The sequence below is a fragment of the Macaca fascicularis genome, chromosome 14 (assembly GCF_037993035.2).
Source record: "Macaca fascicularis isolate 582-1 chromosome 14, T2T-MFA8v1.1".
In the NCBI taxonomy this organism is placed as follows: domain Eukaryota; kingdom Metazoa; phylum Chordata; class Mammalia; order Primates; family Cercopithecidae; genus Macaca; species Macaca fascicularis.
In genome coordinates, this window is record NC_088388.1 from 116930172 (window position 1) to 116944712 (window position 14541).

A 14541-nucleotide genomic window follows, 5' to 3' on the forward strand; every position below is an offset into this window, starting at 1 on the left:
CCACCAGACATGGGTGTTAACACCTGAGGTCAAACCCCTGATGCTTCCGGCTGCTCTGGAGGAAGCTGATCCTCCCTCCCATCTCCTGTTTTCTGTGCCAGCCTGGTACAGACTCAAGGGGCTTGGCTGGGCTTGGCTGGGCTCAGAAATGTGGCAGTCAGGAGCCAGCCTGCGGGCAGTGGGGTGCTGGGAGCACTGTGGAGTCCACCCCTGACTAGGGCACAGAATCCAGAAGCCCACTCATCCCCGGCGGTGCCATCCTAGGCTCTGAGGTGGTAAACTGAGCTGGGCAGTGGGAAGGTCCTAAAAGGCAAGACAGGCAAGGAGGGGCTACTTGCTCTGCCTGCTCTCCTGGATCCCTCGCCACCTGGGTGACGGGGCCTGGTGTCACTGTAACTCCCCCCAAAGAAGCTCCAGCCAGCCACCATTTAATCAGCCCCTGTCATTGGCCAGTCTCTAAATGGGGCTGGGGGTTGGGGGACACAATACCTAGGTTTCACCCTGCAGATGCTCAACACAGAGTGTGGCAAGTATAACACCAGCAGTGGTTACAAGGTACCCCTGGAGCTGAAAAGGCAACAGATTCTCTCTAGGGCAGTGGGGAAATTGTGCTGGAAGAGAAACGATTTGCAATGGACTTTGAAGGATGAGCAGGCTCTCTCCAGGCAGGGAAAGCAGGAAGGAGCTCCAGACACAGGGAACTGCATGTGTGAACAGCAAGAAAGAGTGGGAGTGTAGGGACAAGAGGGTCTTGTGCTGCGGCTGGAGCAAAGGTGCTGGCACTCCAGGCCGTGGGAGCTGCACCTGCCGAGGTGGAAGCTGCATCCCCAGGCCCTGTCCATCTCCCAAGGCGCTTCTCGCCTGACCCTGGGGTCAAGCTCTGTGCCTGGGTGCTTCCCTGGAGAAGGGGTTTAGATGTCAGGGCTCCTGTGTGCCCCCAGGCCTCTCCTCCTCTCAGTCTCTCCTCCTCTCAGTCTTCGCTCAGTGCAGCTGAGGACCCAGCAGACACCTCCCTAGCCCAGACCCATGCCAAAGCCCAAGAGATCTGAGAAACTGAATGAAAGAAATGAGGAGAGACCAGTTCAGGGGGGCCGTGGGCAGGGGGACAGATGAGAAAAACAGACCAAAAACAAGGCTGGGGAACTGCTAACAAGCTTCCCAAAGCCCCAGAACAGCCCCAGGGCAGCAGGAGACAAACGCTTTCAGGCCTGAAAATCTGCATGGCCTCAGCCTTCCCAGGTGCCTCTTCTGCCCTCAGCCTTCCTTCCTGCTCAGGTGAAAACAACAGCCTCAATAAAACGCTTCAAGTTCCCAAGCAAGGATTCCCCAGGATAGTGAACTCCTCCAAACCTAAAGTGCATCCATCTGCCACATTTTCTTATAAACCTGTTGCCACCAGAATGGGAGCTTCTTGAGGACAGGGTCTGTGTCTTTTCTGTTTTTAGCCGTAAACCTAGCACAGGGCGTGTCATCCATGGCATAGACTAGGCACTTAGTAAATGTGAATGAATGAATGAGTGGATTGATGGATGACAGATAAATGATCAAAGACGGAATCCCCTATAACCAGTGTCTGATTTATCTGACACTGAAAACAAGGCTCACCCCAAGTTGAACTGGAAAACATGCCAGATTCTATCTGAGGGGTTACTAAAGGATTTTTATCCCAGCGGCGGTTGGGCGTGAGGGAGGCACAGGTCTGAGCCTGCCTGGAAACCCTGGTGATAGGGAAGGGGAAAAGTGGGGCAGAGCCAAAGTGGCAATCCCCCGTGACACGTCTAACGCCACCTCCCAGCCTGCCGCTCTGACTAACCAGCATGTCGGCAGCAGAGACATGTGTAAACGAGACGGAAAACCGCAACAGTCCTCCCCTGCCCGTGGCCCCCAGAGCCCCTCCAGCTTCCTCGTGTAATGCACAGGCAACCAGAAACTCTCGAAGGGTAGCAGATGAAAGGAACACTGAGGAAGAGGGTGAGAGACACGATGGCCCCTGTCCAGGAGTGGGCACCTGTCCAGGGGTGGCAGTGGCGTCCCCTGTCACAAAATGTCCTGCATATCAGTCTGGCTGGCCTTCACCCACTGGTGCAGTTGAGCCAACCAATGCTTTCAGCATATCCTGCTGTCTCAGTATCTTCCTCTAAAATCTGTATTCATTCATTCATTCATCCATTCGTTCATTCAGCATGTGTTCCTTGAGCATCTACTTTGTGCTAGGTACTGGAAAGATACCATGGAAGATTCAGAGAACATGTAAAATCTAGGCCTTCAATTTTGTGCACTCCATAGATGGAACAGGAGCAGGGGACACCGCTTGCCCACACCCCAGGCAGAACCTGACATTCACTCACTCACTGATGTCCACAAGAAGGGGGTAACTATAGAGCCGAGGTCAGCCCCTCACCTTCATCCCATCTCCACCCTGACATCACCCACCATCACATCTCCAGTCCCCAGAGAGGAGGGTCCTGCCAGGCTGCCGGGAGAACCTACCGGGACACGTAGGTGTCACTGGTGGTCTTAAAGAGAGTAATAGCTACAGTGGCAGCATCATGTCTCTATCCAAATGCAACAAAGGCACCATATTGTGCTTCAAGAAGCATTTTCACATCCAAAATCTCCCTTCAGTCTGATACAACTCTCTGAGACATTGTAATCCTCATTCTGTAGACGAAGAAATTGAGGCTCAGCTGGGTGTGGTGGCTCAAGCCTGTAATCCCAGCACTTTGGGAGGCCAAGGTGGGTGGATCACCTGAGGTCAGAAGTTCAAGACCAGCCTGGCCAACATGGTGAAACCCCGTCTCTACTAAAGATACAAAAATTAGCCGAACACAGTGGCTCACGCCTGTAATCCCAGCTACTCAGGAGGCTGAGGCACGAGAATCACTTGAACTCAGGAGGCAGAGGTTGCAGTGAGCCCAGATCATACCACTCCACCCTGGGCAATAGAGTAAGACTCAGTCAAAAGAAAGAAAGAAAGAAAGAAAGAAAGAAAGAAAGAAAGAAAGAAAGAAAGAAAGAAAGAAAGAAAGAAAGAAAGAGAGAGAGAGAGAGAGAGAGAGAGAGAGAGAGAGAGAGAGAGAGAGAGAGAAAGAAAGAAAGAAAGAGAAAGAAAGAAAGAAAGAAAGAAAGAAAGAAAGAAAGAAAGAAAGAAAGAAAGAAAGAAAGAAGGAAAGGAAAGAGAAAAGAAAGAGAAAGAAAGAAAGAAAGAAAGAAAGAAAGAAAGAAAGAAAGAAAGAAAGAAAGAAAGAAAGAAAGAAAGAAAGAAAGAAAGAAAGAAAGAGAAAGAAATTGAAGGAAGGAAGGAAGGAAGGAAGGAAGGAAGGAAGGAAGGAAGGAAGGAAGGAAGGAAGGAAGGAAGGGAAAAGAAAAGAAAGATATTGAGGCCCAAAGAGGTTCATGACTTGAAAAGGGTCGTTCAGCCAAGGGCAAAGGGAAAACCAGTAGCTATAATTAACTTAGACTTTCGAGAAGACTAAACTCAAGTTTCATACCCAATGCTGCCCAGGGAAAAAACCCAAATTACCAGGAGACCATTAAGGATAGAAAATTGATGTAAAGAGAGAATATTACAAGTGGATCAGGCCTAGGGCTAATCCTATCTGTGAAAGGAAACAAGAGAAATTTCAGACTGAGAGTGAGCTCTTCAGAATCACAGACCCTAAGGAAAAACCTTAGAGGTCTTCTCGGCGAGTGGGTTTCCCAAGCGTACTTTGGCCTCAGAGCCGGTTGCTCCACTGAAATCAAATGCAGAACCCCCATACGGGAAAAACAGAGCTGCAGGTTTTGGAAGGACTGTCCCCCACCCCCAACACTTCTGCCCTGGTCACTGCTCCTCTGCCGCACCGCTGGGGGGCTTGGTCGAATCCCCCAGGGGTGCTCAGAGCCCTTACTCAGACCCTGGCCCTTGTCTGCCACAGAAACCTTCACAGTCCAGCTTTTGCTCACACATCTGTTTCTAGAAGCTACAGTTGCTGAAAACAATCTTTCCTTTGCCGGGAGAAAAGACTTTCTGTAACTTCCCCCGTTCCTCCTGGAATGGTCTTTTGCCTTTCTCAGATGGCCACACACACTTGAAGCTTTCATGCCTACACTGGTCCCTGCTTCTCTGAACTGCGTCCCCCACCCTCTCTTCCAAGAGAGTTCACATAGGTCACACGACATCCCCTCCTGTCCCCTGACTGCCCTGGTCACTCTCCCCAGATGCACTTAGTCCACAGAATACCCTGCTGAAGCCAAGCCCCGGGGCCCATGAAATCATAAAAGTAGCTCTTTGTTCAGTTCCCATTACATACATGACAGGCTCTCTATGAATCTCCTTCCCATTAACAGTAAATAATTTTTGACTATGAGTATCTACTATGTCATGAACTTCCCAGGTTCTATTTTAATATTGTTAGTAATAATTAATAAAAATAATAGAATATACTCCATGGGCAAAAGAGCTTTACCTCTGATTCACTGCTAGATCTCCAGGGCCCAGAAAGGTGCCTTACTCAATGACTAAACTATTATTATTGGTATTATTATTATTATTATTACAGTTAACAATTATTGTACTCTTGGCTGGGCACAGTGGCTCACACCTGTAATCCCACTTTGGGAAGCCAAAGTGGGCGGATCACCTGAGATCAGGAGTTCAAGACCAGCCTGGCCAACATGGTGAAACCCCATCTCTACTAAAAATACAAAAAATTAGCTAGGCGTGGTGGCAGGTGCCTGTAATCCCAGCTACTCGGGAGGCTGAGGCAGAAGAATCGCTTGAACCTGGGAGGTGGAGGTTGCAGTGAGCCGAGACCGCACCACTGCACTCCAGCCTGGGCAACAGAGCGAGACTCCGTCTCAAAAACAAAACAAAACAAACAAACAAAAAAACAATTATTGTACTCTTACCATGCACCAGGCAATGTACTATATGCTATGCATATCTGGGGCTCCTTAGGAGGGAGATTTACTGCATCTCTCTTTCTCTCTCTCCCTCTTTTTCACACACACATGAAATTGAGGCTCTTGGTGGTTCAAAAACTGCCTAAAGCCTCAGGCCGATGAGCAAATAGGATTCAGACCCAGGCTGCAGGATTCCACGGCCTGTGCTCTGTGCACTGTAAAACACAGCCTCTCCTAGCAAATGAAATCTCAGCAAGGAGAAACTTCATGAAGCACTCGACGAGTTATATGAGTGGGCAGGAAAGCAGTAAAGGAACTTCAGGTTATGCAACTACAAAGTCGGAGATGCAGAGAAGACACTGAAGCACTATTAAAGCACTATTTATGGGATCCTGAGCTCAGAGTTCACAGGAAACAGATCTAGGGTCACTGAAACCTGTGCCAGGAGATTGGCTGCAGCCGCCACACCAGCCCACCAAGGCTGGTTATCACTGGGGCCTCCAGAACAAATGAGAATCCTCAACCCTGCCCCTGTATGGAACCACAGTGCAGACCCTCCTTGAGCATGTGTGGAGTTCTGCTCTCCATGCCTGTAGGGTGACTGGGGCAGAGGGCACTAATTTTCACTTACTAAACTCCTCTATATTTCAAGCACCAAGCCAGGCACATCACATGTGTCATCATTAATTCTCATCAACAACCCTGTGAAGTAAGTCATATTCTCCCCATTTTACAGATGAGAAAACTGAGACTCAGAAAAATTTATTAATTTGCCCAAGACTACCTGGCTGGGAAGAGGTAGAGCTGGATTCAGGCCAGCGTGCCTGCCTCAGAGTTCAGGAGGAGCAGGATCAAGGGACAACCCCCTTCTGATCAAGGTAGCTGAGACCCCTCAAACTGCAAAGACCAATTCAGGGGACTATGAGCAAGTCTGTAAAATCATGCAAGGACCAGATGGGGCTCCCAGGGCCTTGCAAAGGTGCTGAAAAGTGCATGGTGCTGAGCAGGTGGTACACCTTACAGAACCCTACTCCCTACCATCTTGGGAAGTTGCTTTTATTGTACCCACATTCCAAAGAAGGAAACTGGGTCCAGGAGCTGTTGAGTGACTTGCTCAAAGTTCTTCTACAGATGGAGGAGTCAGATCTTCTTCTTCTTCTTCTTTTTTTTTTTGAGACAGAGTCTCACACTGTTGCCCAGGCTGGAGTGCAGTGACACGATCTCGGCTCACTGCAACCTCCACCTCCCGGGTTCAAGTGAGTCTCCTGCCTCATCCTCCCGAGTAGCTGGGATTACAGGCGCCCACCACCACGCCCAGCTAATTTTTTGTATTTTTAGTAGAGACGGGGTTTCACTGTGTTGGCCAGGCTGGTGTCGAACTCCTGACTGGAGTCAGTTCCAGTCAGTTCCTTTTCCCTCCCAGCCATTTCCCTTCCCCTTAAAGTTTCAAGGACAATTCAGGTCAAGCAAAAGTGAGTATGATTCTTGAAAGATGGTATACACTCTGTCTTTGAACTTTTTAAAATTAACATCAGACTGCTCCGTGGACGGCAGCTCCTCAGTTCAGGTAAATTGCAGAGTTGAGAGAACCCCTGTAAGCTTCAATATCCATCAGCCCTTCCCAGCGGCAAACCCGTAAGGGTCCCTGTTAGGCTGAAAGGCTGAACTGAAAGGTCCTCTCAAGTCCACACCAGCCATTGTCCAGGCATTGTCCTCAGGTGTGCAAAGATGGTAGCACCTTCCTTCCTATCAGACCCTTCCAGGAAGGGAAGGTGGGCTCAGATGGACCCACCACCCTAGAACAGAGGGAAAGCTGAGCAAAGTAGAATTGCTGCGAGTTCCAAAAGGTGGGAGAGAATGAGCTGCTTCCCCTAGGACAAAGAGAAGACCGCAGAGGGATTCCTAAGTACGGCAGTAAACAGCAGCATCGCCTGGAAGCAAGGGTTCTCCAGTGGGAGCCAGGTCCGTCTTCAGTTTAATTCAGCCCAATGGGCATGTACAAATACCTCACTCCTGCCCTTCACATTGTCTCTGGGGAAAGAGCATAACTGCTGTGCCTCAGTTTCTCCATTTGTGAAATAGGGATAGTTACATCTTCCTTGCCTCCCGGCCCTACCTAAACCTAAGAGCTACGCCCAAACACAAAAGCTGATTCTTAAACGATGGGAGCTGAACAGCAGGCTGGCAGGGGACAATGGCAGGCTGCCTGACCCCTCCTTTTGGCCCCAGGCCCTGCCCTGGAGCCATTATGTGCTAAGATGGGGGCTAAGGCGCTCGGCTCCAGTTGCCAACAGGTCAGCACCTATGTGGCTTAGAACAAGGCAAAATGGTTTCTAATGTAGCAGCCGAGGCTGAGGGTAGACCCAAAGGAAAAAGTGCTGCTCTAAGAATGCCTCAACACCAGGCAGTGTTTGTGAGGATGCTCCCTGAATCTCTGCACGTGAGCTTAGATGCCCAGCTGCATATGGCCTGGGCTGGTAGTTGACCCACCTGGAGACAGAGTAACAGGTGAGATCCCAGGATACTTGGAAGCAGGCATGATCAATCATCTCTGAGGACTTCCCATGCACTCTGGGCTGCTGCATCACCACCAGGCTCATCTCAAGAAACACTCCCTCCTCTCCTGCCCCATGATCTTCCAGCCCTCAGTGACCCTCTTCTCCCCTTACCTGTCATGGCTGAGACATCCAAGAGAGAGAGCCCTGTTTCCAGCGCAGCAAAGGCATCAAACTGCCTATTCCAGCTGTAAGTGGCGAGGACACAGCTGTTCGCCGTTGGTTTGGGGGAGGGATGCAGGTTCCGGGATCAGAGAGCAGAGTAAGGCGCCCTCAGAGGAGCGTTGTGGCCAGGCCCCACAATGGTGAGCACCTCTGGGTCTCTTGGCTTACTCAAAGAACTTTCCCCACCCCCTCCCTTGGGTTTTCCCCACTGCTTGTCACTGACCTCAGCAACCTACTGCCACCTGCCCAAGCCTCAAAGGACCTGTTTATCCCATCACCTAGCAACAGCAGCATCTCTGGCTCTAGGTTTTCCTATGAGACCATGGGAAGCCAGGGCCTTGGACTCCAGGGAAGACTGAAGCTGCTGTAGACAGGAACAGGGCCAGGAGGCCCCTTTTATGTGCCCCTACTTTTCTCTCTTTGTCCACACTCCAGTCATCCCAGCTCTGCCCTTACTGACTTCTTTCCAGAGCAAGGCAATGCCAAGTCAGCATTGCAGAGAGGAAGACAGAAATAAAGCTCCAGGGACAGGCTGCTTGGCAAGGGAAGCAGACAGGAGCTGGCCGAGCTTTCTGTTCCTTTGGCCTCCTTGAGCTGCCGCCTCTTCTTCCCCTCCTTATTAGCCTGGTGGACTTGCCTGTTTCATTGTGAGGTTATTAACCCTTTCATTCCATCTCTGAAAGACAGTTCCCAATTACCCAAAGGGACCTTGAGGTTCAGAGACATTGAGGAGTGTGCCCAAAGTCACACAGCAAGTCAGAAGACAAGGCAAGATGAGAACTCATACTCCCCAGGCTGGTGGCTTCTCTGCAGCCACTTAATCTTCACTCCATTTAAAATGCCTTGTATCTGGGTTCATCATCTCTGAGCTGGAAAGGAAGCGGACCTTAAGATGTCCATTTGCTTTTTGGAGCTGAGCTAAGCCCACCCAGGAGGTTCCCCATGATCTAAAACAGTAGTAGGGGTGAGGAGTAGGAATAAAGGAAGAAGAGGCAGGTGAGAAAGGTGGGAACTTAATGGAAGAAAGGGAAGAACAAAGGCTAATATCAATAAAGCCCCTCCCAGGAACCAAGCCCTGCAATAGGCCCCTTTCCCGACACGCTCTTTGAGGGAAGTATCTTGACCCCATTCATGGATGACATGGCAGAGCCCAGAACTGAGCAAAGTCACTCTACCTTCAGACCAAGGAAGAGCTGGGGAGATGCTGGGGGCAATCTCTGCATGATGATTGCGTGCTGATTATATCCAACAAGGCTGTATTGCAAGGGAGGAGTGATTCAAAAGGACCCAGCACCAGCTAATGACTGTTACCCAGATGAGTTCCTAAAACCACAAGGAAATGAAACCAACAGTCCACCAAGTCCAGAAACCGGGCCCGAAGGACTAGATCTGTTCCTTACTTGCTCTGAAGCCGGAACAGCTGCCTCTTCCGTAAAATGGGGACAATTTCTCGGGGTTGTTCCACGGATTATAGAGGGCAGCATTTATGAAAGAAAGACATGGTAAATTATATAATAATACTCCACTGCAATAACTAATGGTTCTGCCTCCATATTTCGGGCTTGGATTAATGTCTTCCTGCTGCCGGTGACAAACCGAGAAGCAGGAAAAGAAGATTCTCTGAGTTGATCAGGCAACGGCAGGTTTTCCAGAGATCGAACACCCACCCACTTCCACCTCCCCACCTCACCCCCTACCTGGGCCCTGATGGCCTGGGCATTCTTGCCCTTCCACTGTACCACAGACAGCAGGAGCTTCATTCCCGGATGAGCCCCAGGTCAGACACTGGCTGGGCTGGACCCGTGAGTCAGGGCTCTGCGGCAGGCTGAATCAACAGAGCAGACAGGCCTGGCCCAGCCAGTGGCCCAAACAGAAAGGGAAAGGCCAGTGCCTTTGCTTGGTCCGGCCTGCGCCGGGACTGCAACAGTTGTAGCCAGAAGCTGAGTTCAAGCTGCGGGTAAATAAATACATCTCCCGCAAAGCAGAAGGAAGCACATGTGTTGTTTGGTGACGTCTCAACTTCCTCCTTCCCTCTATTAACTCCAGGTTAAGACAATTCTATCTGACCTCTGTTTTCTCATCTGAAAATAAGGAAGTTGCCTTGTTTCAGCTTTGCATCTTCTGATCATGGCGGGGACCCACCATGGTGAGGGGGTCTGGCTGGATCTCTGAATTTTACCTGGTACCCACATCTCTCAGCCCCATTCTCTCCTTTCCTTAGCTCAGGATTGTTGCTTCTGGGCTCAGAGGAGATGCAGCTGGTCATAAGTCCCTATTTCTATCCTGCTCAGGGATGTCATCGACATTGATGGACCCCAGTTGACACTCACAGGCCTAAAATGCACCTACCTCTCTGCCCATCAGCCCCAGTATGTGTGACTTTCTGCAGCTCCTCTTCCAGAAGTGTGTCTGTCCATCATCTCTGATCACTCTGTGTCAGAGATGTTTGCCAAGAGCTCATGGGGAAACTCAGGCAGCACAACAGTAAGGGCAGAGTATGGTGAGGACACGAGTTTGACCTGAAGCCACTCCGTATAGCCAGGTGATGGCTCTTGTATGTTTTCCTTGAGGCTTGGGTGCGTAGCATTGGGGGAACTAGAATCTTTGCTTCATGAATTTTTTCACTATTGGTCCATGCAGGGCCCATTTGTAACTTGCTAGTTAGTTGGTTTTAACAATGTAATAAGCCTCCATAAATCCACCATTCCCAACAAAAGCTAGGACTTGATAGTAACCTACATCTAACCATGAGGTCCCCACTCCTGCACACACATATCCATCCCCCTCCTGAGGTGGGTAGGGCAAGAGTCTTTCGTTTATTAATTCAACAAATGTTGGCTGTACCTATTTGATAGGCCACGGACTGTGCTACAAGCTCCCTGCCCAGGTAAGTTCTTCCCAAACCCCATATTCATCATTTCCTTGCTTCTCTATGGAAAAGATTCTGTGCTATATGTAATCTTTTGGGACTAACTTTTTCACTTAATATTACATTCTAATATCATCCTTATAATTATTATTATTATTATTTTGAGATGGAGTCTCACTCTGTCCCCCAGGCTGGGGTGCAGTGGCACTATCTCGCTCACTGCAACCTCCGCCTCCCAGGTTCAAGGGATTCTCCTGCCTCAGCCTTCTGAGTAGCTGGGATTACAGGCACCTGCCACCATGCCTGGCTAATTTTTGTATTTTTAGTAGAGACAGGGTTTCACCAGGCTGGTCTCGAATTCCTGACTTCATGATCTACCCGCCTCGGCCTCCCAAAGTTCTGGGATTACAGGTGTGAGCCACCACACCTGGCCCCATCCATATTATTTTGTGTCACTATAGTTCATTTGTTTTGACTGCAGCCTAATATGTCATTGTGTGAATATACCACAGTCAGCTTCGTAAAGACTGACCTGAGATTGAGTCCTCAAACTGAGATATTTTCACTAATTCTTTCATTCAACAAATATTTTTTCAACACTCGTTATCTACTGTACATTGTAGGAGACATCAGGGATGCCACAGTTAACAAGATAGTCACAGTTCCTATCATTCTAGCTTACAGTTTTGCTTTAGTTCATCTTTTCTTTCTCTCTTTTGGTTTCAAACAGGTATAGAATTTTTTCCCACAGCTACTACTCAGTGAATAGCAATTGAAAACAATTAAGGGCCAGTCATGGTGGCTCACACCTGTAATCCCAAAACTTTGGGAGGCTGAGGTGGGCAGATCATTTGAGTCCAGGAGTTCGAGACCAGCCTGAGCAATACAGTGAGACCTCATCCTATGAAAAAATTAAAAATAGCTGGGCGTGGTGGTGCATGCCCATAGTCCCAGCTACTCGGGAGGCTGAGGTGGGAGGAGCACTTGAGCCCAGGAGGTGGCTGTTGCAGTGAGCTGAGATCACAACATTGCACTCCAGCCTGGGCGAAAGAATGAGACTCTCTCTTCCTTTCTCTCTCTCTCTCTCTCTCTCTCTCACACACACACACACACATATACACAATTAGCCACTGTTCAGTCCAGTGATGAGGAATCCAAGGCCCCAGAAAGTGCAGAATATAAGCTTCCTTTGTGCGTCAGCTTTTAGCACAATTCCAGGTCCATCAAAGGTGTATAGTCAATATTTGTCAAATTAACAATAAACAAAAGAAATTCGCCCTACCTACCTCAATGAATGCAGGCATGCATGCACAAGTAGACTCAGTGGAAGGGAATGAATCGACAAGAAAGGGCCCACTTCCCTGCTCCACCAGCCGCTCCTCTAGCCTCCCACAGCTCAGCAAGCACCCTCTTACCCACAAAACTAAACCCAAGCACACCCAGTCCGTCGGCGAGGCCTATTGCCTGTATCTTCCAAACACATATGGCGTTTTTTTACCACCAACCTCCCCTCTCCTTAGGCCCTTGCCTTGCTCCAGCCATGCCCATCTCTATTCAGTTCCTCCAACCCCCCAAGCTTGTTCCTTGCCACTTGGCTCCTTCTTGTCACCTCCTCTAGGGAGACCAGCAAGATCCTCCACAACCATCCTGAGCCCCTCCCTAGAGCTCCCATTCTCAGTCTCCATCCAGGCGCTGTCTCCTCTCAGCCTGGATTACTCTCTGCATAGCACCTACCCCTCTCTGACCTTTTCTGGTTTATCTGTTTATGGCCTGTCCTCCGCCTTCCCCTAGCCCTCCTCTCCACCAAGAAACAAGCTTCTCAGGGACAGACTCTCTGCTGTCTTTTTTGGGCACTATATTCCCCATCTTGCTGGGGTGGTTTCTTAATCTGCCTCTGAATCCTCCTGGAGTAGTGCCTGGTACAATGTAGATGCTTTACAAGCATTTGTTTAGTTAATAATTAATTCTTTAACGCTGCCCATCCTGGTTAGCAGACAATTGATATCGACTTGACTAGACAAGAGTTAGATGCAAGGACTTTGTAAACCATCACATGCCAGTTGGGTGCGAATTACTGTTGATATTATCCTACCTTGACTCTAGCCACAATGCAGAGTTGCCCAATTGGGTCTCATCTTCAGCCTGGAAACAGTCTGCTCGATCCAGCCCTGGTGATGGTGGAGGAGAGACGGCTGGGAATGAACTACAATGCAGAGCTCAAAGTTCAGTACCAGCCTGGTGCTAAACACCAAAGGTACAAAGGCAATGAGAAAGAGCGGCCAATTAAAAATAAAATTTTAAATTTTAAAAAGCAACCAAAAAGAAGAAAAAACAAAAGGAAATGCTGACCATCCTATGAGAGAAGTCCTGTGGTAAACTCCTGTACCAAATGCTACAGAAATACAGAGGATGATGTAACTGCCTAGGGGGTTCACCTTGCCTGCTGCCTAGACAAAACCGATTCTTCAAGACGGGGGAATTGCAATAGAGAAAGAGTAATTCACGCAGAGCCAGCTGTGCGGGAGACTGGAGTTTTATTATTACTCAAATCAGTCTCCCCGAGCATTCAGGGAGCAGTTTTTAAGAATAACTTGGTGGGTAGGGGGGAGCCAGCGAGCCAGGAATGTTGATTGGTCAGGGACGAAATCATATGGAGCTGGAGCTGACTTCTTGCACTGAGTCAGTTCCTGGGTGGGGGGCCAGAGATCAGATAAGCCAGTTTATCGATCTGGGTGGTGCCAGCTGATCCATCAAGTGCAGGGTCTGCAAAATATCTCAAGCACTGATCTTAGAAGCAGTTTGGGGAGGGTCAGAGTCTTGTGGCCTCCAGCTGTATGATTCCTAAACCATAATTTCTAATCTCGGGGCTAATGTTAATCTAGTCCCCAGACAAGAAGGAGGTCTGCTTTGGGAAAGAGCTGTTACCAACTTTGCTTAAACTATAAGCTGAGTTTCTCCCAAAGTTAGTTCAGCCTATGCCCAGGAATGACCAAGGACAGCTTGGAGCTTAGAAGTAAGATGGAGTCGGTTAAGTTAGATCTCTTTCACTGTCTCAGGCATCATTTTGCAAAGGCAGTTTCAATGGGAGGGCAGAGGGAAGAGAGTTCCCATGTGAGAGCCCAGCATTTCCCACCAGACAACTCATGTAATCCTCACAGTAGTCTTTTGAAGCAGGTTTTATCGTCCCCACTCTACAGAGGGTAAGCCTGGAGTTCAGAGAGGTGAAGGATCTTTCCTGAAAGCACACAGTTAACAGGAGGCCGGGGTTGTATTCTGACTTGACCCCTGCAGACTGCAGAACCAAGCTGTGTGCTACACCACAAGGCTGCCCATGGCCTAGTGTCACCCAAGGGCAAGGCCAGGCATGTCCTTCCAGCAGACTACAGTCTCGTTTGGGAGGAAAAGAAAGAGCTCCTCCCAACTGCTGTGTCCACCATGCTTAGCTATGGAGCAGGCAACACCCAGGGACCCTCCCTCTATATCTAATCAGGGTCACCCACTCAGGGATTGAAAGGGGCCCTCTTACTCCCAAGAGGAACAGAAAAAATCTCCAGTCGGAAATGTACAAGGTCCTGCGACTCCTCCAACCACCACCAAGGCGGGTCATGACTTCAGCACAATAGGGCAGGCAAGTCCCTGGGTGGAGACCTAGACCACAGGGTTCAGAGGGCGTAAACCCAGACAGCATCCTCCCTGTAACATTTGCCTGGCCGAAAGGGTGTGCATGTATTTTGTATGTGAGCCTTTGTGTCAGTGGCTCCTCCACGTGACTCTATGTGGCTATGTGCATGCCGAGTGCACACGTGGAGTGGTGTGAGTAAGTAAAAATGCCTTTGCGTGTATTTGTGTACATGCATCAATGGTGGCCTAAGACCACGCTCAGAAATGTCGTAGTGTTGGTAGCATATATGTAGTAAGGCATTCAAGTCTAAAGTGAATTTTTGCACATATAAACACCCTTGTAACCAATGTCAAGAATAAGATCCAGAAGTTTTCCAGAAGACTCCACTGTGCTCCTTCCAATAACTAACTGCCCCCCCTCCCCAGTGGTAACCACTGTTGTGACTT

The 14541-nt window shown here is 49.3% G+C and overlaps 1 protein-coding gene across 2 annotated transcripts in view; it reads left to right on the plus strand.

Moving 5' to 3' along the window:
* TMPRSS4 (transmembrane serine protease 4) overlaps positions 1 to 14541 on the plus strand; it is a 43760-nt gene that overhangs the window by 2832 nt on the left and 26387 nt on the right. The window lies entirely within an intron of this gene.